This window comes from Amblyomma maculatum, unplaced genomic scaffold, assembly GCF_055883805.1.
Source record: "Amblyomma maculatum isolate TAMU_Amacu unplaced genomic scaffold, ASM5588380v1 scaffold_15, whole genome shotgun sequence".
Taxonomy (NCBI): domain Eukaryota; kingdom Metazoa; phylum Arthropoda; class Arachnida; order Ixodida; family Ixodidae; genus Amblyomma; species Amblyomma maculatum.
The window spans coordinates 11,243,718-11,265,502 of record NW_028146740.1 but is presented as its reverse complement, the minus strand read 5'-3'; the positions used below and the strand labels follow the sequence as shown (position 1 = coordinate 11,265,502).

Here is a 21,785-nt window from a genome sequence, read left to right as displayed (position 1 = left end):
ACAAGCCAGTTTCCACACTTAAGGGTGAGAAATGGTTTAGTGTGTATGGCCGGAATTTCGACGTCGCCCACACAATGGCTAGACATTCTTTCTCTGTTGCAGAATAGTTCGATTCCGCTTTAGATAGACAGCGACTGGTGTAAGCGATCACACGTTCTTGGCCGCCCTGGATTTGAACTAGAACGGCGCCCAGGCCTATATGCTGCTTGCATCGGTGCATGTGAAGCTCCGTGTCGGCGTTTTCGCCGAAGTGAGCAAATATGAGAGGGGTTTGTAGGCGGTGTTGAAGCTCTTTGAATGCTTGTTCTTGTGGTGTGTCCCGAGTGAAAGGCGTGTCTGTCTTCGTCAGACGGGGCTCGGCGAGTCGAGCGAAATCTAGACGTAGCACCGGTAGGCACATAAGCCAGGAAATCGTCGAACAGCTTTCTGGTCTTGGGGCGGAGGGAATTTAGCAATAGCTGTCGTTTTCTCTAGATCCGGCAGGACACCAGAGTAGCTTACGACGTGCAACATTAACTTGAGCTCCGTATAAGCAAAATGACACTTCTCGTTCTTTAACGTAAGGCGAGAGGATGTTATGGCTTGCAAAACAGTTTCAAGACGCCTAAGGTGCTCCTCGAACCTTGGAGCGAAGACCACAACGTCGTCAAGGTTGAGGGGCCCCACAGCCCCTTTTAGCGTTTCGAACCGCGCGCGCTTTTTTTCTTTTTGTGTTGGTTTCCGCCCGGGCAGCGAGAGTACGCATGAGCGAGCTGCCCGGAGCGGTGGCGGCATGATATCGGCGCGAGACAGAGGGTAGATAAGCGTGTCGGAAGCATGGCTCGGGGCTTTTTCGCCGGGCGGCCGGCCAGAGAAGGGCAGCGTGGGAGCGTCCCAAGCCGGCGGGATGTACACGAACGATGGAGCGGAGTTCTGCGAGACGAAGATGGAAGCGGCGCCTACAAGAAAGCCTTAGGAGTGTTAGCGTGAGTGCTGCCAGGCGAGTAGCAATGCTTTTGTACCGTCATCAGCGCGTTGGCCCTATCCGCGCCGCAGTGTGTTTTGTGTTGTCGCGGTGAAGCCCTGACCCATGTTCCGTTTTATTCTGCATAGTCCATTGTCGCACACTTTGACGGCATGTTTCCAGCGCAGTTTTGACCAATGCTGTTTCTCTTCTATTTTATACTTTTCTGTTGATCCGGAATATACCGGTGTTTTTAAGAAAAACTTGGTTTTCCACTCGTCGGGCGAGACCATCGCTCGCGGACCCGTATTCTAGAAGGCGGAGCCTTCAAGGTAAACGAGACATGTCTGCCACTTGAGATCTGCAAGTACGGTGTCCATAAGCCGTTCGAAAGAAGCCGGCGCAGAGCAGAGACCAAAGGCCTCGAACTCGTAGAGCCCATCCGGAGTAATAGAACGCCGGTTTCTCGCGGTCCCTCTCATCTACCTCTATTTGCCAGTATTTTGCAGTAGATCCAGAGCATCGTCGATACGTGGCAGGGGATAGACGTCTTTCTTCGTAACTTTGTTTAGCCGGCGGTAATCCACACAAGACCTCAGCGTACCATTCTTTTTCTTCACAAGAATGACAGGTGCAGCCCATGGACTCCGCGAGGGCTGGATGACATCGTCGCGAAGCATTTCTTTCACTTGGCGGGTGATAGCGGCGTGTTCAGTCGGAGACACTCGGTGAGAGGTGGCACGGTATCATCCGCAATAATGCCATGCTTGGCGAGATCGGTTGTGCCAACACTTGAAGAGTTGGAGAAGGTCGCCCGATAGCGCTGGAGGAGCTCGTACACTTGGCGATGCTGCAGTTGAGAAAGCGCAGGGTTAATATCGAAGTGTAAATCTGTGGTAGGCCTCTCCATCTCGGTCAATGACAGCGTTGCAAGTCCAGAGGCTTTTCGAACATGCGCGATACCGCAAATATGGGCCACTACAATCCCAGCGCTTAAATGCTGGTGCTCACCGCCAAAAACATCTGCTTTGCCGTCTTCGAGGCGAACGACTCCTCTGGCTACAGCAAGACTGCGTTAGAAAAGCAAGATCTGTTTGCTCTCCACGACACCTTCAAAGTTTCGCAGTGTCTTCGCAGCCACAGACGTGATCACCCTGGAACGGGGCGGAATAATGAAGCAATCATCAAGAATGTGCAGTGCTGTCGGTAGCTCTGAAACACTGTGTATTGCGTTCTCTGTCGATAAGGTCACTGACTTAGTCTGCAGGTCGATAACGGCTCCATTCTCTGCTAAGAAATCCATGCCAAGGATGACGTCGCGGGAACACTGGACAAGTACGACGAAGGTTGCCAAGTACGTTTATTCTTGCCCTGCCCTAAAAGTGCAGGTACCGGTCGGCGTTATCAAGTGGCCGCCGGCAGTACGAATTTGTGGGCCTGTCCAGGGTGTAGTCACCTTTTTCAGAGTGGCGACGAAAGGCCCAATAATCACAGAATAATCGGCCACGGTATGCACGAGCGCTGTCACGTCGGTTCCGTCCACTGAAATATTCAGGTCGGCGGTTACAGCTGTGGTGTTGCCGGAACGTCGCGGGGTCCGGTCACGGCTGCGGTATGGTACTAGCTGATTTCGTGTCGTCGGAGAACTGGAGCGCCGAGGCAGCGGTTCATTGTGGGGCGCGTCGTGTCGTCGTGAAATGGAGTGACAATCCGGTTGCAGCGCTGGAGGAGCTTGAGAATTTCGTCGATGAGCAACCTTCCCTCCAAAGGTTGCCGCTTCTGGTTTTACCGACGGGGACTAGGGGAGCGGATCCGCGTCAGGCCGGCGTTTGCAGGTGTCTGCGAGGAGTATTGGGGCGGTGAAGGCGACCGCGAGTTGTCATAGGGCGTTCCGGATGCTTCAGCCAAGTACGCGTCACTGGCAGGGGGCCGTTCACCACGCTGCGGCTGTCGCGCGTCCGCGCTAAATCCCGGCAGACCCATTAGTCGGTAATAGCAATCGCGGAACAGGTGACCAGCTTCGCCACAGTGGAAGCACAGCGGGCGATTATTGCGAGTGCGCCAGACGTCGCTTTTGCATGGACGCACCAGAGAACTTCGAGCGGGAGGTGCTTGACGAATACATGCAGGGGCGGCTTGGTACTGACTCGGAGGTGGAAAGGCACGACGAGTGACTGCAGCGTTGGTTATGGCCAGTGGTGGCATTGTCTGAAGTAGCTCGGGTGGATTGAGGACTTGGTTGACCTCTTCCCGAACCATCTGAGAAAGGCAGGAAACTTGAGGGGGTACTGCCATCAAAAATAGTTTTTGCAGCTCCTCGCGTACGACGGCCCGTATGGTCTTGCGGAGCACGTCAGTGCTACCAGTGTCGGCGATGGTGGCAGCAATAGGGATGGACGGCCGCTCGTAGGGCTTAGATCGCATCTCTAGCGCCTTCTCAATGGTAGTGGTCTGGGACACAAATTTCCCGATGGTCTTGGGGGACATCGCACTAATTGAACGAAGATCTCTTCTTTAATTCCAATCATGAGATAGCAAAGTTTTTTCTTCGGACTTGTTTGGATCAGCGCGACGGAATAGCCCAGCCATGTCCTTGAAGTAAACGAGGACGCTCTCGTTAGAGAGCTGAACTCTCGTCTGTAGAAGCAGCTCGGCACGTTCTTTGCGAAGAACGGTGGTGAAAGCTTGCAGCAACTGGTCCTTCAAGGAACTCCACTTTGTGATAGTAGTCTCATGATTTTCAAACCGTGTGCGAGCTGCACCGTCCAGCGAAAACAATTAGCTGGGGCTTAGCTTGGTTAAGCCTGGTAGTTGCGAAAGCAATACCCTGTGGCTACACCCTGCTTCAGCTGGGGGTGTGGCTGGAGGCGGAGCTTGGTTACACTCGTTTTACAAGCGGGTTATTCGTGAAACGTCTGTTGAATTCCCTCGTGGCTGACTGAAACACTCGTCTTTAATACTGTTCTCGACGCTCTTGTTCAACATCACCATTAGCTTGCATCTGGGCAGCATCAATCAACGACTTATCTTTTCTTCAACAGACGTTCTTCTCGCTGTTTAGCAGTTTCTTGTGCACGTCGTTTTCGTCTTTGTTTCCGCTGCACGGGCCTGCCATGAACGTTCCTTCTCAAGTCGCTGTGCTCGCTATTCAGGGGTTTCTTGGGCACGTCGCTGTCGCTTAGTCGCGTTCAAACGTTCAGCACTAGACACAGATACACTACTCATTTCAGCATCACTATCCGTAGCGTTAAGCATACTCATCAAGTCAGGGCGTACTTCTAAAGTTTCTTCAGTAGCTTCGGCAGTAGAGGCTGCACGTTGTCGTCGAGCCGCATACTGAACACGCTGCTTAGCCAGTCTCTTCACGCTCTTCATCGGTCTCCGCAGCTCGCCGTTGCTTCATCCGCTCATTTCGGCGAGCGGCCTTCGCGGCAGGCGGCATTGCAAGGTGTGGCTGAAAGGCGCGCCACGCGCCCGCTTTACGCAGATGGCATGACGTCATACCGCTAGGCGCGCCGCGCGCGGCAGGAGCAGGAGCTGGCCCGGTTGGCCACGGCCGGTCTCGAGGGAGATGGATGGATGGATGGATGGGAAAACATTTATTTCATCGGCTTTAAGAGGTTCAGTTTGATTGCTGGCCGCGCCAGATGGCCGCCAGTTGCGTCCTGTCGGCGATCTCTTCGGCCCACTCAGTGACCCGAGCCTGGATGGCCGTGTCCGAGCAGCGCAGCACGGCCTCCCACTCCTCCAGAGATGAGCTGGCAGCAAATCGGCAGGTGGCGGATAGGCCGCGCACCCCCATGTAATGTGGTCTAAAGTAGCGTCGACGCCACACTCTTTGCATTCAGGGTCAACCTGCTCTTTGAATATATATGAATAAACTTTGGGGCAGGGGAAGGAGCGGGTTTATAGCGGGCGCCAGAGTATCTCCTGGGCCTTGCTTAATGAATTTTGTGGTGGAGGGAAGATGCGCCTTCCCAGGCTAAAATGGCGAGTTATACCATGGAACGAGAGCAAGCCCTCCCTCGCGCCCGCGGGAAACGAGGTGCTCACCGCCCGGCCGACGAAACCTCGGGCATATTCGTGAGCCTTCTCGTTCCCGGGATTGCCCGAGTGAGCCGGAACCCATACCAGTCCTATCGTCCTACCAGGGACTGGACGGTAGCTTTTAAAGATATTCCTGGCGGCAGCCGACGGACGGCCCCTCCCGAAATTCCGTACGGCTGTTTTGGAATCACTGAGAGAGAGCGCTTCTCTCTCTTACGGCCTCTCAAATGGGGTCTGTTTCCACCGCCCGCCGCGCCTCGGTGGGGTCGCCACCGCCCCACTGCTGCTCCTCCGCTACAGCCGTTCACGCGCAAAAAAAACGCGCGCTCGCTTTTAGCTTCGCCCGCGTCAGTTGCAACCGGCAGGTCTTGACATTTCGCCCCTTATGGTTTATACAAAGTCCGTAATCAACATCGAACATTTATCGTGTACGAGGAGAAAATTACAGTCAACAATCCACTCATGCGCGCGCTCCTTCGTCGATGCGTTCGTGCACGGTCGAATGAAGCTTCGGACACCTACATTTTTTACCCCTAAGTTTTGTATAAAAATAAATTTACCAGGCTATGCAATGTGCCTTTGAATGTTTTAAGCAGGTGTAGCGCGACCTGACGTCAGTGCATGGTGAACTGTTGGGTGGAGTTTCTGTCAACCGCTACCGTTTTTGTTTAGATCAGAAGAGGCACCGGCAAAAATTCATGGCGCGTCTCAGATTCAGAGTAAAGAACACAATTTACTCATATACTAAAACTTTCACTTGTCTAGTGGAGTGCGCTGTTCTAGCTTTGTTCAAAACATATCAATCGGTTGAAAGACCGAAGATGTATATGTAGTCTCGCGACTACTTTTAATCAAGGAAATCGGCATAAGCAGTTACGCAGAATCAAAAAGAGCGGCAAACAATAAAAAATTGTCCTTCAAAGTTACACATTGCACTATATGTTCATCAAATCATCAAAATGCGACCTGCGTCTAGAAAATCCAGTCTCAAAATCTTCCAGCACGGCTTGTGCACATAAAAGCAGTTGGCCTCTCTGTCTTCTCTGTCACTTTCCTGGTATAATTAATTGAAAAGAAGAATTCTGAGAAATGTTTCAAATATCAAAGAAGCGGACCCAATAACATAGCTGTTGTCAATTCCTTTCGGGCAACTCAGGGTTGAATTCTGAAATGCTGACTGAATCAGGATCATAAGTACTTCGAGAACATTTGTGTGTATAGTAAGTGCACGACAGCTTTTTCAAAAAAAAAAAAAAAAGAAGGTTGTCCAATAGGGCAACAAGCTCTTGTTTCGGATAATGCAGTTCACTAGAATATTGTGCTCGTAGAAGAGCGTACTACATGGGGCTGCTTTTTTCGCTAGTTTCAAGACGAATAGCGCAAGCGTCACACCCGAAGTTGATGAACTAAACGATATATCCACTGGCCTAAGGTAAACCGGAATATGTGACAGTGGGAAATGTAATAGTAGGAAATGCCATCACTTCCTTCAATGCCTTGATTTTGCTCTCAGATGAAACGTCCGTCTTGACAATGTAGTCATGTGCCGCTAGCTGTTACGGCCCTCGCATGTAGCATATGTCATTCCCTTCCACACATTAACCTTACTTTCCCGAAAAGAGCCTCGATGGGTCGCTATATAAGGCTTGAAATGAGTGTTCAGTGAGAGTGTCCTTCTTTAACGCTTTAGAAGTTTCTTGCATACTTTCGATATAGCAGGTGAACTCATTTGTAGATCACTGCATCGAGTATCACCTTCGTCATTTATTGGCCTCGTTTTACCACTTTGGGCACAAGTGGTGTCATGAATATCAAACCATTTTTATTGCTTTCATAACAAGCTTAATATCATGTAAAAATTTCAATAAAACAATGTTTATTTGCAAAATTAAAATAATGTTGATAATACAACACATTGGCTAATATATATGAAGTGTAATAACATTTAAAACTCAACCCTGCAATGTTTACTTTGAGTGCTATACTAATACTTTATATCATGCAAGCATTTTGCAATTTACATTACATTTTTATGAAATTATTTTCATCTTCGGTGTTACATGAATGGTTTCTCATCTAGCGCTAAAGACGGTTTTGCTGTAGCAGACGAGTTGCTGTCATGTTAGCCTTGAACAATCTTCGATGTGATCACTTCTCATTCAGTTTTTTTTTTTGTTCCTATTCTTGTACAGGCTTGGGAAAAATTCGGATTAAAATAGACAAAAGTAGCTACCATGCCGCAATGTGTGCCATGCTTGTCGAACGTTTGCTGAACGACAGTGTTTTTTTATATCCGTTAACGTGTGTAGTACGTTGACGACATGCCGCTGCAGCATCTACCTTCTGTTTTCTTTAATTTCGGGGCTGCACTCACCACGAAACTCGCGAGCGACAGCGCGAAACCAGGCAAAAACCATCCACCGCCGCTGAAGCAGACGCGGAGCGAACAGTGAGCAGGTGGTGGTGGTGGTGGTGAAAACGTTTATTTCATATTGGGAGGTTTGACGCGGAGCCTTAAGGGCTTCGGTCTTATAATAATGGGTGGAGACCCTAGTCAGGGACCCCATTGGCGGTTGCCGCCGCCCGCGCACGCCGCGTTAAGGCCCTTTGGGCCTGTAGGTCACAGCAGCCGAACAGGGTCGCCTCCCAGTCCTCCCGGGAAGGGTTAGGGATGGGGGGAAGGGATGGGTTTGGTTGGCAGGCCCATACCATGTGGTAGGTGTCAGCCACCTCCCCACAGTACTGGCACTGTCCAGTGAATTGTGAGTCAAAATGTTTAAGTACTGCCGGGCACAGCATTGTGCTAGTGAAGAGGCGCCGGAGCAGCCTCTCGTTCGCTTTTCCTAACCCTTTGCAGGGGTTAGGGTATTTGCGATGCGAGTTTTGATAAAAAATTACAATATCTTTGAATGTGTAGGCCGGATTGGAATCGATGTCCTCAGCCGATTCGAGTCCCGAGGAAACTGCCCGGAGAGAAAGCGCGCGGGCGGCTGCGTCAGCTGCCTCGTTCCCTGCAAGACCCTGGTGGCTAGGAGCCCAGACGAGATATCGGCACGCGGGGTCCGTGTCCCGACAGCAATTTTGAAATATTCTATAGGCTAAGGGGGTGGTCCACCCTTGGGCGACGTTCCGGCAAGCCCCTCGTGAGTCGGTGATGATATATTTAAAAGTGTGGTCTGAGCCGGCGAGTGCAATGGCTACCTCTTCAGCGTGTGTTATAGATTTGGCCTTGAATGTAAGGCCATCGACTGTGTTCCCGTTGTGAACGACAGCGGCCGTGTACCAGCCCCCAAGATGGGGGCCCGAGGCATCCACGTAGAACACACCTTATTTGTTGCCATAATGACGGGCCAAAGCTTCCGCCCGCGCCAGGCGCCGCCCATTATGGTCTTCTCGTGACATGTTGGCAGGGAGAGGCCGCACTCTGAGGGCGCGTCTCCAGAGTTCTGGGATGCGGAGCCTCTCCTCTGTGAATTGTTTATGTTGAATGTTCAGCCGGGCAAGAAGGCGGCGACCCGACACTGTCTGTGTGAGGCGGGTATATTGGTTCATCAAATATGCTTCCCGAAGCTCCCTGAAAGTGTTCACCACCCCTAGGGCCATGAGCCGACTGTTGGAGGTGGAGATTGGGAGGTCGAGGGCACGTTTCATAATTTTTCGGAAGATCACCTCGAGGGTATCCTCCTCTTGATTCCGCAAGTGGAGGTAAGGAGTCGAATACAGGATTCGACTGGTTACGAAGGCGTTTGCCAGCCGCAAGGCATCTTTACTTCGCAACCCCCCGCGTTTGTTAGACACCCGGCGGACCATGCGGCCCACCTGGTCCCCCACCTGGCGGAGCTTGGCTAGTGTTGTGTCAGGGCGTCTTTGGTGATGGATGAAGAGGCCGAGTACTCTGATCTCTTTTGATTCATGAATTGGACCGCTCGCAAGCGACAGCGAGATTTGTGTACTACATCTCCGAGAGGGGCGGAGATGCACAAACTGTGATTTCTGGGGGGAACATTGAAGACCACAGCGCCGGGCATAGCGGTCCACTATGCTCGCCGCTGTTTGCAGGCAGGTTTCAATGTCGCCCACACTGCCCTGCGTTGCCCATAGGGTGATGTCGTCGGCGTAGAACGCGTGCTGCACGCCTTCGACCTCAGCCAGCTGGGCCGGCAAACGCATCATGGCAATGTTAAAAAGCAGCGGGGAGAGAACTGCGCCCTGAGGTGTGCCCCGCGCGCCGAGCATAAATGGTCCGTGCTTCTTGTCTTGTATTTTGATGTATGATTGTCGGTCTGTAAGGAATTGTCTTATATAATTGAACGTATTGCGGCCACAGTGTGTTTCACTTAGATGGGTCAGTATGACTTCGTGTGTGACGTTATCAAAAGCGCCTTTTAAGTCTAGGGCGAGTACAACCCGGTCATTGTGGGGGCGTTCGAATGGGTTGAGAATTTCTCTGTTAGGTTGGAGAAGGACATCCTGTGTGGATCAGTGTGGGCGAAATTCGAACATGGTGTCCGCGAAAGTGTGCCTGTGTTCAAGATACTCGGATAGCCGATCGCGCACCATAGTCTCCATTAGTTTGCCCACACAGGAGGTGAGAGAGATGGGGCGGAGATTATCCGTGTCTATTTGTTTGCCAGCTTTCGGGATGAAAGTCACAAGTGCCGTTTTCCAATCGATGGGTAAGGGGGTTTCCCCTGTCCAGATTGCGTTAATGTATTCGAGTACGCACTGGTACGTCGATTCAGGCAGATTCGCCAAAAGCTTGACGGTGACCTTGTCCCGACCAGGCGCTGTGCCTCTATTCATTTTGACTAGACTGGCCCGGATATAGTGAAGCTGGAAAGGTTTGTCCAGCTCCGAGTTCTCCTTGCCTGCGTAGGAGTAGACCGATCCTCAGGGGTCTCGAGCTGTGCACAAGTAGCGGTCCCGGAGCGATTGTGCCAGCTGCATAGTGTCGCCTTTAAAAGAGTGGATTGCTCGGTGTAAATGTTTTTGGGTTTCGGTGTGGGTCTGCGTAGGATCGATGAGAGCTCGAAAGTCCCTCCATGTATTACGGCTAGACATTTGTCGGGCCTCTGTATTGGAACGATCCACCCAGTTCGAGTCAGCGAGCTGGGCCGCGCACTCGGCGGCTTGGTGGGTGATATCGGCAATACGTTCTTTAAGTTTGCGGTTGTGTTTCTGGCGACGCCAGCGGCGTGTAAGGCTGCGGCGAGCTTCCCAGAGGTGAATGAGGTGATTATCCACGTCCGTTATTGCCTCTGTGAGCTGAATCTGCGTTTCATGTGTGCGAAGGTGTGACATTAGTGACCGGGACCAGTTGGTGTACCCTTGCTCTGCTATGGCAATGTTGGTAGTGGCGGGAAAATTTTGTCGGAAGGTAGTCCAATTAGGGATGTGGGCTTGTGTGGTAGGACGCTTGAGGGGGCGTGTGTAGATCGCGGTATTAAGAAGGCAGTGGTCGCTGCCGAGGGTTTCCTCGGTGTTAAACCAGTTTCGGGTCGTATGTTGCGAGTGAAGGTAAGATCCGGACACGTGTCCCGCGTCACGGAGTTACCTACGCGTGTTGGGTAAACAGGGTCGGTGTGGAGGGTGAGGCCAGTGTGGACACAAGCTCCGCCAGTTTGCGTCCTCGCACCTCCTCTTTACGGTACGAGAAGAGAAGCGCACTCTCCCTCGAGACCGGCCGTGGGTTGGCCATTGTCGGTCTCGAGAGAGAGAGTGCTTCTCTTCTCATACGGCCTCGCTAATGCGGTCTGTTTCCACCGCCCGCCGCGCCTCGGTGGAGTCGCCACCGCCCCACTGCTGCGCCTCTGCTACCGCCGTTCACGCGCAGGGGAAACGCGCGCTCGCTCTCCGCTCCGCCCGCGTCAGTTGCAACCGGCAGGTCCTGACATTTCACCCCTTATGGTTTATACAAATACACATCGTTTATACGATTCACATGTGTATTACTCTGACGACATGCTGCTGCAGTATCTACCTTCCGTGTTATTTCAATTCGGGACTGCACTTACCACGAAACAAGCGAGCGACAACGCGAAACCAGGCAAAAGCCACCCGCCGCCGCTGAAGCAGATGCGGAGTGAACAGTGAGCAGGTCGGGCCCCTTGTGGCGGCGGAGAGCGTAACTCAAGGAGAAAAGTTCCCATTGCTCCCGCGGCGATTGAGAAGGCCGTAAGAAAGAGCGCGCTATCTCCCTCGAGACCGGCCGTGGGTTGGCCATGGCCTCCGAGATCACCCTCGCGCGCGTTTCTCTCCGGCCGCTCTCCGGCGCGCGCCCCAGCCAAATGTTGTAAGTTTGTCAGTTCCTCCAGACGCCACCAGGCGGCAGTGCACGCCTATGCGTCGCCTATAGTGCACATTAGAAATATATCAGAGATACGTTGGACGGTTAGCACTAGGTGCCCACGGCAAAACTACAAATGAGGCGGTACAGGGAGATATGGGCTGGGCATCTTTCGAAGTACGGGAAGCTCAGAGTAAAATATTTTATGAGGAGCGCCTGAGGAAATTGGACAGTAACAGATGGGCAGCTAAAGTATTTAAATACCTGTACTTAAAAAACGTTGACTCACAATGGAGGAAAAGAACTAGGAAACTAACTAGTAAGTATGCTAGTCACAAGGACGGAGAAATAAAGAGCATTAAGCAACAGGTGAAAAACACAGAAGGTAAAAATTGGATAAATTCGATGGAAAACAAACAGAGTGTGGAATTATACCGGAAGTGGAAAATGCAGATCAGGAAGGAAGCTTTCTTTGATAACTCAAGAGGCAGTGTCCTACTTTCTGAAGCTAGATCAGGGTGACTTAGAACACGCAACTACAAAAAGAAATTTAACAATGGAGATGATGCATGTGCTGTATGTGGTAACTCCAGTGAAACAATTGAGCATATTATACTCGAATGTAATGGTATCCATCCGGACGTTGATGCAGGCGCAATCATTCCTGAAGCTCTGGGGTTTATAGATAACAGTGGCCGGGTGAATAAACCGGCGGTGGAAACTAGCAAAAAACGACTGGAATATTGGTGGCTTAAAAGCAGAGAAGTGACATAATGTTAGTAAGGTAGGAACAAAAATTTAATAAATAGAATGATGGTCTAGTTAACCATTCTAAATCAATAATTAAGATATAGGGAGAAAAATGAGCATGATAGCTACTGCTACCACCCCGTTTCAAAGGGGACGCTCCTATATTCCATCCATCCATCCATCCATCCATCCATCGATGCATCGTCCAGCCCGCTCACGGCGTATCTCTGCTGGCGGTTCTCTCGTTTTTTTCGCGTGTACATTGACGAAAAATTTGTTACGAGCGTGTCACGTAGCCTTTCATTTTTAGCTGGTTTTCCAGCAAAGACTGACCGCAAGGTGTGTCCGAAATGTTTCACAATTTAAGTGTTGTGTTTACTACCGAAGCGGAGTGTTGATGTTCTTGCTGCGTTCACATAATGCGTTCCGTTCTACTTAGAATTTACGCATTGTGCTCATGTAGATAGTTTTCTTTTCTTGTGAAACAGTTACTCGTCAAGACTACCTCGTGTAGGTGGTAATCTTTGAGGGCCTAACGGCCACTCGTGAAGCCGGTAGTCAATCAACGTTACGAGCATATGCTCGAGTGGTCAAAGGCATGCATGTTTCTCAGCTGCAAGGTCTTGTTGCAGTTTGGTGAACTGATGAGACATTCGTTTTCCTCCCCATTTTTAATCCTAAGGCTTCTGCGCTTGCTTGTAAATATAACAAATTCCAGTGGAGCGTACATCGCTGCATTCCATGTGTAGCGTACTTGTCGCTAGCTTATGTTGCTTACTTCAAGAGGTGCTCTCTTCTAGCTGTGTGCAGAAAGAAAGGACCACGCCACTGAAACAACGAATATAATCATAGAAAAGTTGCTTAGGCCACAGCTTATCAACGCAGGAAAAATAGTAATTGATCAAGCAGCTTACCAGAAAAAAGAAAAACTGCTGAGCAAGATAGGAGTTGCGTGTTTAGTCTGGCGAGTTTTATCTTTGCGAATAGAAAACTACGCAAGTATTCATCATGTGGTGATTGAACTCTGTAAATAACGAAATGTTTGTGTGCACTTCTTGATTGTGCTTGCCCATATTGTTTTTCTCTTTGTCCACCTCATGAATTTTGTATATAAGGAAATATGTCTATTTTAAATTGCTCACAGTGTTTGCCTCGTAATTTTGTTCAGAAAGTGGCTAGTATCATTACAACCGACGGATGTTTAGTGCCAAAAATATTCTGATAAGTTTCGCATATCATTGAAAGTTAATGAAAAATTGCTAAATAGCGTGGCAGGCGTGTAGGATAGTGCCATTCTATAGTCTAATCATAATTCGTTTGAATTAACCCATTTGCTTGGCTTGGCCCTCTGCGTGTATAAGCACAGGAGTAAAAATTAAAAATAAAAGCACTGCACCCAGTCTGTAGCATATGCAAACAAGTGAAAACAAGAAATAAGCTGAAACTCGCGTGATAATTGCGCACATTTATGCTATGGCGGGCCGCGTAGTTTAAAAACGAGGTAATAGCTTATCCTCACTTTCGATCGTATAAGCTGATCCGTTTTTAACGGGATCACTTCCGAAAACCTCCGATATACTCCAGAAGGGAAAATGTTTGGGCGTGTCGGTTCATCGTCAACACAGCGAAGCGCTCAAAATCACAAAGGACGAGGAGGGGACAGGAAAATAGCGCACTTTCTACAAATCTTTATTGCGGTGCGGAGCATATATATATATACACTTCAGAATCACAAAAAGAAAGAAGGAAAAACATCTGCACGTGCCGCCTGAGCTAAGAAATCCAGCTCAGTATTTGATAGAGCCACGGACGGTTTGCTGACGCATTCATCTCCTGATCGTGCTATCTGCGAAGCTTTCACAATCTCCCTAGTTAGGCTGGTACGGTGGCGATACAAAGCAATAGTTCTGTCAAACAAAGGCTGGCAAGGTGTCTCGCTGTCACACTTTTTGCAATGCGCAGCTAACTGTCCGTCTATGGCAATATTGCCGACCTTTTTAGAGGGCTCTTGCAGCCGAACGTTCAGACATCTTCCAGTTTGGCCGATGTAGTGTCTACCACACGAAAGCGGGATCTTGTACACAACATCCTTCTAGCAAGATACCAAGGGATCCCTATGTTTGATATTGCATGCTGGTTTTTGCGTACGTGTGGGACAACTTAACCTACAAGGGCTCATCAGCTTCTTTGGTGCCGAAAACAAAACTTTTACTCCGGATCGCTGCCCAAATTTCTTCAGATTGTGCGAGAAACCATGCACGTACGGAATGACAGCTACCTTCTCTTTATCATGTCTTTCTTTTCTATTTTCTGCTGTCTGCTCGTTACTCAGGCTCGCCTCTGATTTCCGTTTGCGATACAGGGCCTCCGCTACAGAAACTATCACGTGCCTGGGGTAACCTGCCGCCTCCAATCGAGCCACCTGTGAGCTAAGACTCTCATTAACGGTGTGTTGGCATGACTTTCTAATAGCACTCGACAAAAAGGACAGCACGATATTCCTCTTGACCAGCTTAGAATGCGACGAACTATACTGTAGGGGAGGCTTGTTGGCCCTTGGCTCATACACCCAACACGCGTGATCTTTAAAATACAATCGGAAATCCAAAAACCTAATGCTGTTCTGCTTGGGCAATTCGGTGGTGAATGTGAGTGGTTTAAAACATGCATCAAAAGATGCTAAAATCCGCGAGACAATAGGGTCCCCGAGAGCAATAAACTCTTCCGTATGGCTGCTGTCAAACGGGTCAATAAAAACAGAAGTATCCAACAAAATCAAAAAATCATCAACATAACGAAACACTTTTGAAATCTTAAGATCATCCAGCCGCTCAAAAAGAGCTTTGTCACAACGAGCCAAAAATAATTCATTTAAAATCGGTGCGATACAAGAACCAATGCAAACACCCTGCTTTTGCAGGTAAATGCTTTTGTCAAAAGTAACAAAAGTAGACGTCAGGCAACAAGATAAAAGCTCTAAAAAACCATTGGGTGGTTGTGGGTGGTTTTGTTGTCGCCGAAGGTGGTGCTAGAGAAGATGATTGCGGCCTCGCAGTACGAGAAAATTTCAGAGGCGCGAATTCGAGATCAAGACCTCGAAGCCGTCGGCTACTCTGATGGGTAGGCATAATCTCGATGGTAGGAGATCCCTGAGGGCTGGAGTCTCGGCTGGTTGGAGGTGTTCGGAGCATGGGTTGCGCACCCAGCAACTCAATCAGATGTCACGGTGTGAAGTTTTATCAGAAGTTACGGCGCGACAGAGGAGTCACAGAAGTCACAGGGCACAGAGCGGCAGGAAACTAGCAGGCCCGCTTCAACAGGAAAACTTCGGTTCCTTCGCCTCGAGGAGGCACACGCTCGCGATCAGCGCATAGGGAAGGCAAAGAATGCACGATGCCAATATAAACAAAATTTCTAACATTCGCAAATCAAAACAAGATTATTCCCACACAATAGCCAGGTTGCTCTCATCCGTGCATAGCACGTCCAGCTTTCTAACACAAGCTGTCAAATCCTTAATAACGTCATACTCGATAGACGAAAAGCGGGAGGCACCCCTGCACATCAATAACCTTAAGCAACGAGCCTGGATCGTCTAATGAAATAAAACAGCGCAAGGAACGGGACTAAACACGAAGGAAAGGAAACAAAGACACGGGCGCTAACTAACAACTGAAATTAATTCCGATGCAGGACACATATACCGGGTGTCCCAGCTAACTTGAACCAAGGGTTACAAAATAATATATTTGAGGTAGGTCAGTGCAATTAGTTGCATACAACTACCAGCCTGCTTGCGCACTACAGGCAATTTTTTGTTTCGCAATTACTTAATTGGCTAATTATGTTAATTTTTCTAATTTAATAAATATCGACTTTAGACCGAACATGTGAATTGGAAACTTGTAGAGCACCTTTGGAAACCCCCATTCCATTAATTGCGATAAAGAAAGTCTCACGTGTATCTTTTTTTCCGGGCTCACAAGAAAGCCCGCGAAATACAAATAATACCACGTGACTAGCGCATTTGAGCGCCGCGATTGTGGTGCTCTCAGTCGTGGTTTGAGCGAACGAAATCAGCTGCGGCCGTGACCCGATTGTCCCGTTGCAGCGGCAGGCAGAAAGTTTGGCGATGGTTCGAGCGAGCTCGAGCTCGCCCGTCGCCATCTTGGCCAGCCCTACGCACCGCAGCAGCTTACATCACGACAAGCGGATGACGATAAAGAACCGGCAAATGAAGATGCAGCGCTAATTTTAGTCGAGTCACATGATGTCATCTCGCCCCTTTACCCAAGCCTGTATGCGCAGATTCAGTGGCTGATACCGTATCGCTCATCCGTTTGTCGTGACGTTCGCTGATGGGAGAGAAGCAGGCCTTGTTAGAATTCCGTGGTGTCGGCTCGCCGCTCTCACCGCTACTTGCATCGTCACGTGGGCCGGCTGTCTGACGCAGGCGAAGAAGCCATTGCAGGCAGATCGGCCTGCCGCTTTAACGGGGCCAAGACACGGCCGCCGCTAATTTCCTTCGCTCAAACCACGACTGAGAGCACCACAATCGCGGCGCACAAATGCGCTAGTCACGTGGTATTATTTGTATTTCGCGGGCTTTCTTTTGAGCCCAGAAAAAAAGATACACGTGAGACTTTCTTTAACGCAATTAATGGAATGGGGGTTTCTGAAAGTGCTCTACAAGTTTCCAATTCACATGTTTGGTCTAAAGTCGATATTTATTAAATTAGAAAAGTTAACATAATTAGCTAATTAAGTCATTGCAAAACAAAAAACTGCCTGTAGTGCGCAAGGAGGCTGGCAGTTGAATGCAATTGGTTTCACTGACCTAACTCAAGTGTATCATTTTGTATCCCTTGGTTCAAGTTAGCTGGGACACCCGGTATAAGGTACAAAAGAGGAGGGTGCAGCCGAGGCGATCCTGCACAATCACCGAAACAGTGTAGTCACATCCAAGAGTAAAAACGACAAAAAGGTGAAAAGGCCGTAAAGACTAAAAGCGATAGAAACCACGGTGTAAGAGGCCGGGACGGAAAGTAAAACCGGTAAAAACAAATATACACATAGCAAAAAAGGCAAGTAAAAGCGTTAAAATATAACGGTAAAAACACGGGACTAAAATCGCTGCACAAAGTGATTAACAAAAGTGGCAGAGAGGGGCACTTATGAAAAAGAATAAACATTTACCCTGCCTCTCACAAATTCCAATTCTTTTTGCGACAAGCACAGGGATGGTGTATTCACATATTGTTCCTTTGCGCTGTGGATTTCGAACGCTTCTGCGATTTCCCTGGATATCCTATCCCGTCCTTTAGCAAGAATTGTGCAGTGATTGAAATCTCGGTAACAGGTTTCGTCCTGATCATCATCGTTACGTTTACGCTTTTTGCTGTGCATAGCAAGGTGCCTGGAAATTGCAATGCTGTTTACGTAAGGTAAGAAACGTAAGGTAAGCAGGGGTAAGAAACCTCTTCTGCCTTTTATGTCTGCCCATACAAAACTCGTTAAGAGAGGGATAGTAAGACTTTGTTTTCAAAATGCGCTTCACAAGACCTGTGAACATCATTTCCAGGATAGTTTTAGCAACCAGGTCGAGCGCCTATCAACCGCCAGATTGAACATTCTGGTGTCCGCGGCTGGTTCCGCGGCCAAGAAACAAGGGCGATATCACGCACAGGCGGCGTCCAACAGGGAACACAGAAGAGTGGTCGTAATACCCTACATTCATGAGGTCAGCCACCGCCTCAAAAAAGTCGCGAAACGTTCAGGGGTTGACGTCGTCTTTTCAGCTCCAAATAAGCTTTCCGCCCTCTGCGCGAAGGTAAACAAACCTCTGGGCGCCCGTGTATGTGGGCTGACTCATTCGGAACAACGCGTCCCCTGCAAAACCGGCGTCGTCTACTCGCTGCCCGTATCCTGTGGGAAGAGATACATTGGCCAGACAGGCAGGTGCCTCAACATTAGGCTTCAAGAGCACAGGAACAACGTAAACAGCATTGCAATTTCCGGGCACCTCGCCATGCACTGCGAAAAGTGCAAACGTAACGATCATGATCCGGACGAAATCTGTTATCGAGATTTCATTCGCTGCACAATTCTTGCTAGAGGATGGGATAGGATATCCAGGGAAATCGCTGAAGCGTTCGAAATCCACAGCGCAAAGGAACAATGTGTGAGTACACCCTCTCTGTTCTTGTCGCAAAAAGAATTGGAATTTGAGAGGCAGGTTAAATGTATAATTGTTTTCGTAAATGCCCCTCTCTGCCACTTTTGTTAATCACTTTGTGCCTAGATTTTAGTCCCGAGTTTTTACCGTTTTATTGTGATGCTTTTACTTGCCTTTTTTGCTATGTGTATATCTGTTTTTACCGGTTTTACTTTCTGTCCCGGCCTCTCACACCGTGGTTTTTATCGCTTTTAGTCTTGTCGGCCTTTTCGCCTTTTTATCGTTTTTACTCTTTGACGTGACTGCACTGTTTCGGTGATTGTGCAGGATTGCCTTGGCTACACCCTCCTCTTTGTACCTTATATATGTGTCCTGCATCGGAATAAAATTTCAGTTGTTAGTCAGCGCCCATGTCTGTTTCCTTTCCTTCGTATTTCGTCCCATTCCTTGCGCTGTTTTATTTCATTATGCAATACCAACTAGCCCGGCATTTTGCACTTCTGGATCGTCTACTAGTTAGCAAGTGAGCTGCAGCAAGTGCAGCCCTGATGGGCGGAACCGACTATCGAGCTGTGGTAAATTCATTTTAGTTCTGTAAATGATTTTTCCTCTTTCTCACTCGAAACTGTTTCTGAATGCGTCGAAAAAAAGATGACGTGTTGCCAAACGCACGGTATAGAATCATAGAGCGAGTGCCGTAAAAGAAGAAGTGCCCGTGCACCACTGCACAATTAAATGCAGGAGCCATATCACACCTGACCGCGCTACATTCTTCCAGTATCGACAAAGGCAACCAGAGTACACAAGTGAGTTTGCTTGCTATCTGATCTCGAGGCACGTCCCGCTTTTTATACATCTCAGGGCAAGAACTGTGCGAACGAACATTTTGACACGGCCTGTGTTGGTGAAAGAGACCTGATTTCTGCTGCTCCTTATTGGACTTCCCAGCTTCAAGAAGAGATATAATGAAGTGACCCAGTGCTCCCATTGTGGCTTCTATAGCTGTCGAAGGAAGTTAATTGTGAGTTATGATGTATAGCTACTGGAATAGTGCAGTTACGGCAGCTGTTAATTGTGCACCCTGCCGTATTTGGTCGCCGTCTTCCTTGAGATGTATGGTTACTGGTATCAGCAAAACGTATGGCGCTAGTCATTTTAGAGCTACAAGTACTTAAATTTTGTTGTGTAACCACTAGTTCCCCGTTGATAGTTTATTTCCAGTGCGGTTCAGGCTACGTACAGCCTTTGTCAAATGTGTAGAGCCCGGAGAGTCTGCTTTTGAGCCATGCAGAGGCGCTGATTTAGCGTTAGTGCAGGTCCTTTCGATTGGAGAGGGCAGGACAAAAATTTTCTTATCATCAAGAGATTCAGAACCCTGGAAATGCATTACAAGCCGCACGAAGTGGCCCAAAAAGCAGAACCCCTCGGCTCTACACTTTTGACAAAGACTGTACGTATAGCTCGAGGCACTAGTTGACTCGAAAATTCAGTGCTCAGATTCGGTGCGCACATTGCAAAGATTCTTGCTCAACGTTCGTGAGGAAGTGGTCAGCGCAACTTCGACATCACATGAGTATCTTGCCTCGTAGACAACAGCGCCCCGGCAGCAACGAGTACGTTCTCATATAATCGACATCAAAATATTTGCCATTGAAATGCTTCTTGCACATGCAGATGGCTGACGATGAGGCGGAGAAGAATCTGGAAGAAGGCCAGGAAGGAGGCGTTGGGGAGACAGCGCCAGTCCACGCGGAAGAGGGGAGCGAGGAGGCCGCTCCACCGGAGGGTGAAGATGCGGCGGCAACAGGGCCCCAAAGCGACGCCGGAGGTGGAAAGCGCGTTGTTGCCGACTCCATCTTTCTGGCCCGCAAGGGCTATCGCGAGAAGTAAGAACGTTTTTCTCTTCATTTCCCTTAAATGGGTACAAGAAGAGGGCATACTATCTGGAAATCCGTCAGGTGCCACTGTTTCAGAGACCACGTGGTGGAAGGGTGGGATGCAGTGATCACTACTCGCGTATTCTTTGACACGATTGGGTCTTACTGATTGAATCACCTATTATTTCCGTCGTGACCAGATATTTTATGAGATCTGAAGTTTAAACAGATGGAAAGCAATGATTGATTTGAGCTGAGCCAAGCATTTACGAAAACAATTTGTTTTATGACGATTGTAAACATTCAGTCAATTGAAAAACCTGCTTACTAGGTAAGGTGCTATAGGTAAGCGCTTGACTCTTTACCTGGTCGATTGTATGCACACTTGGGCTCATCACGTCGCCTAACAAAGAGACAGCGTGAAAAAGCACCATTCTTCAGAAAGGTATATAACGATCATGCTTCTGATAGTTCGTAATTGGTAGGTTCCGCGGTCACGAGCTAGTTGATTTGAAATTCGAAACCGGAGATTAGGATCTTATCTATCGGCGACTTTGGAAGCCAAGTCAGACGCATAACTTCTAGACAAGGCAGCCACGTTCGTGCGACTTGGTTAAAGCAATGCTTTATTCTATGCGGGACTCTCTTTAACGTAGTATCTCATGACTCTACGCTAATGAGTAAACTTGAGAAAACTGACGCACAAATTAAAAATAGTCTTGAATAAGCGAGCATCACAGTACACGTACGCGGGAGGGGTTCCTTACCGGGAGCGGGCAGCAGACGGTATATCTATTAACACTGCCACATCTTACAAACGGGGAGCTTAAACGTACGGGAATATTTGATACGTCGGGTAAATGCATTGCCTTATCATATGTTTTCAAGTGAGCGGCTTTCGTTTGCACAAAACTAAAGCTTACCGTTAAAAAAAACATAAAAGAAGACAATGACGAGAAGTCTTCTTTCGACTTCTCGAAATCGACCTACATCATGATGATGAAGGCAAAGGCAGAAAGTTATTGTGTGTGAAAAAAAGTTTAGGCACTTTAGCTCCGCCTTTAATAGCGCAACGCGGCCGTGCTAATGGCTCCTTTCTTCGTAACAACCTGCTACTCGATTATTCAATATTTCATTTACCTTCCTCTTTGTTACCTCAAACGTACTCACTTGCATATAGTCCTAAGCCACGCCCACTTGTTAAACCACCTGACATAGATATGTCTGCTTTAACCAAGACAAATAACTCAGCGTGTGCTGAAAGTAGCATGCCTGCATTTTGGAGGCACGATTCCAGACGTGCCTGTATTTCGAAGGCATGAGGTCTGTCGCAAGCTATTCGGGAGCGCGTTGTTGCGTATTTTAAGCAGTGCAAAACCAGTTAGAATTCCTTAAGACAAGGCTAGTGCCTTCCCCATGACAGGTCAGCATCCACAGCAAACTATCTGGGTTTCTTTTCGTGCGGTTCACGGCTGTAGCTATGACGGGGGACTATAAAAGTCCACAGCCAATTATCTCAGTCTCTTTCCGGGGGACAGCGATGGTTGTGCATCGGCCAGTCCATCGCCAGCTTAACCCTAGTAAGCGAGGTAAAATCCGGGCCGCCGAGCTTTTTTCGATAGAACCAAAAAGGGAGACGGCCGTCTACTGTGCAATGTCAGTGGAGATTAAAGAGCTCCAGATGTTCCTATTTTCCGGAGTCATCCA

The 21,785-nt window shown here is 48.8% G+C and overlaps 1 long non-coding RNA gene and 1 pseudogene across 1 annotated transcript; one reads left to right on the top strand and one right to left on the bottom strand.

Moving 5' to 3' along the window:
• The first annotated feature begins 800 nt into the window (after positions 1–800).
• LOC146172037 (uncharacterized) lies at positions 801–21,580 on the top strand. The gene is made up of 2 exons (XR_014702685.1): positions 801–965; positions 19,876–21,580. It is a non-coding gene; the product is annotated as an uncharacterized LOC146172037 (long non-coding RNA).
• LOC146172038 (uncharacterized) lies at positions 7,541–10,688 on the bottom strand (annotated as a pseudogene).
• Positions 21,581–21,785: the final 205 nt, after the last annotated feature.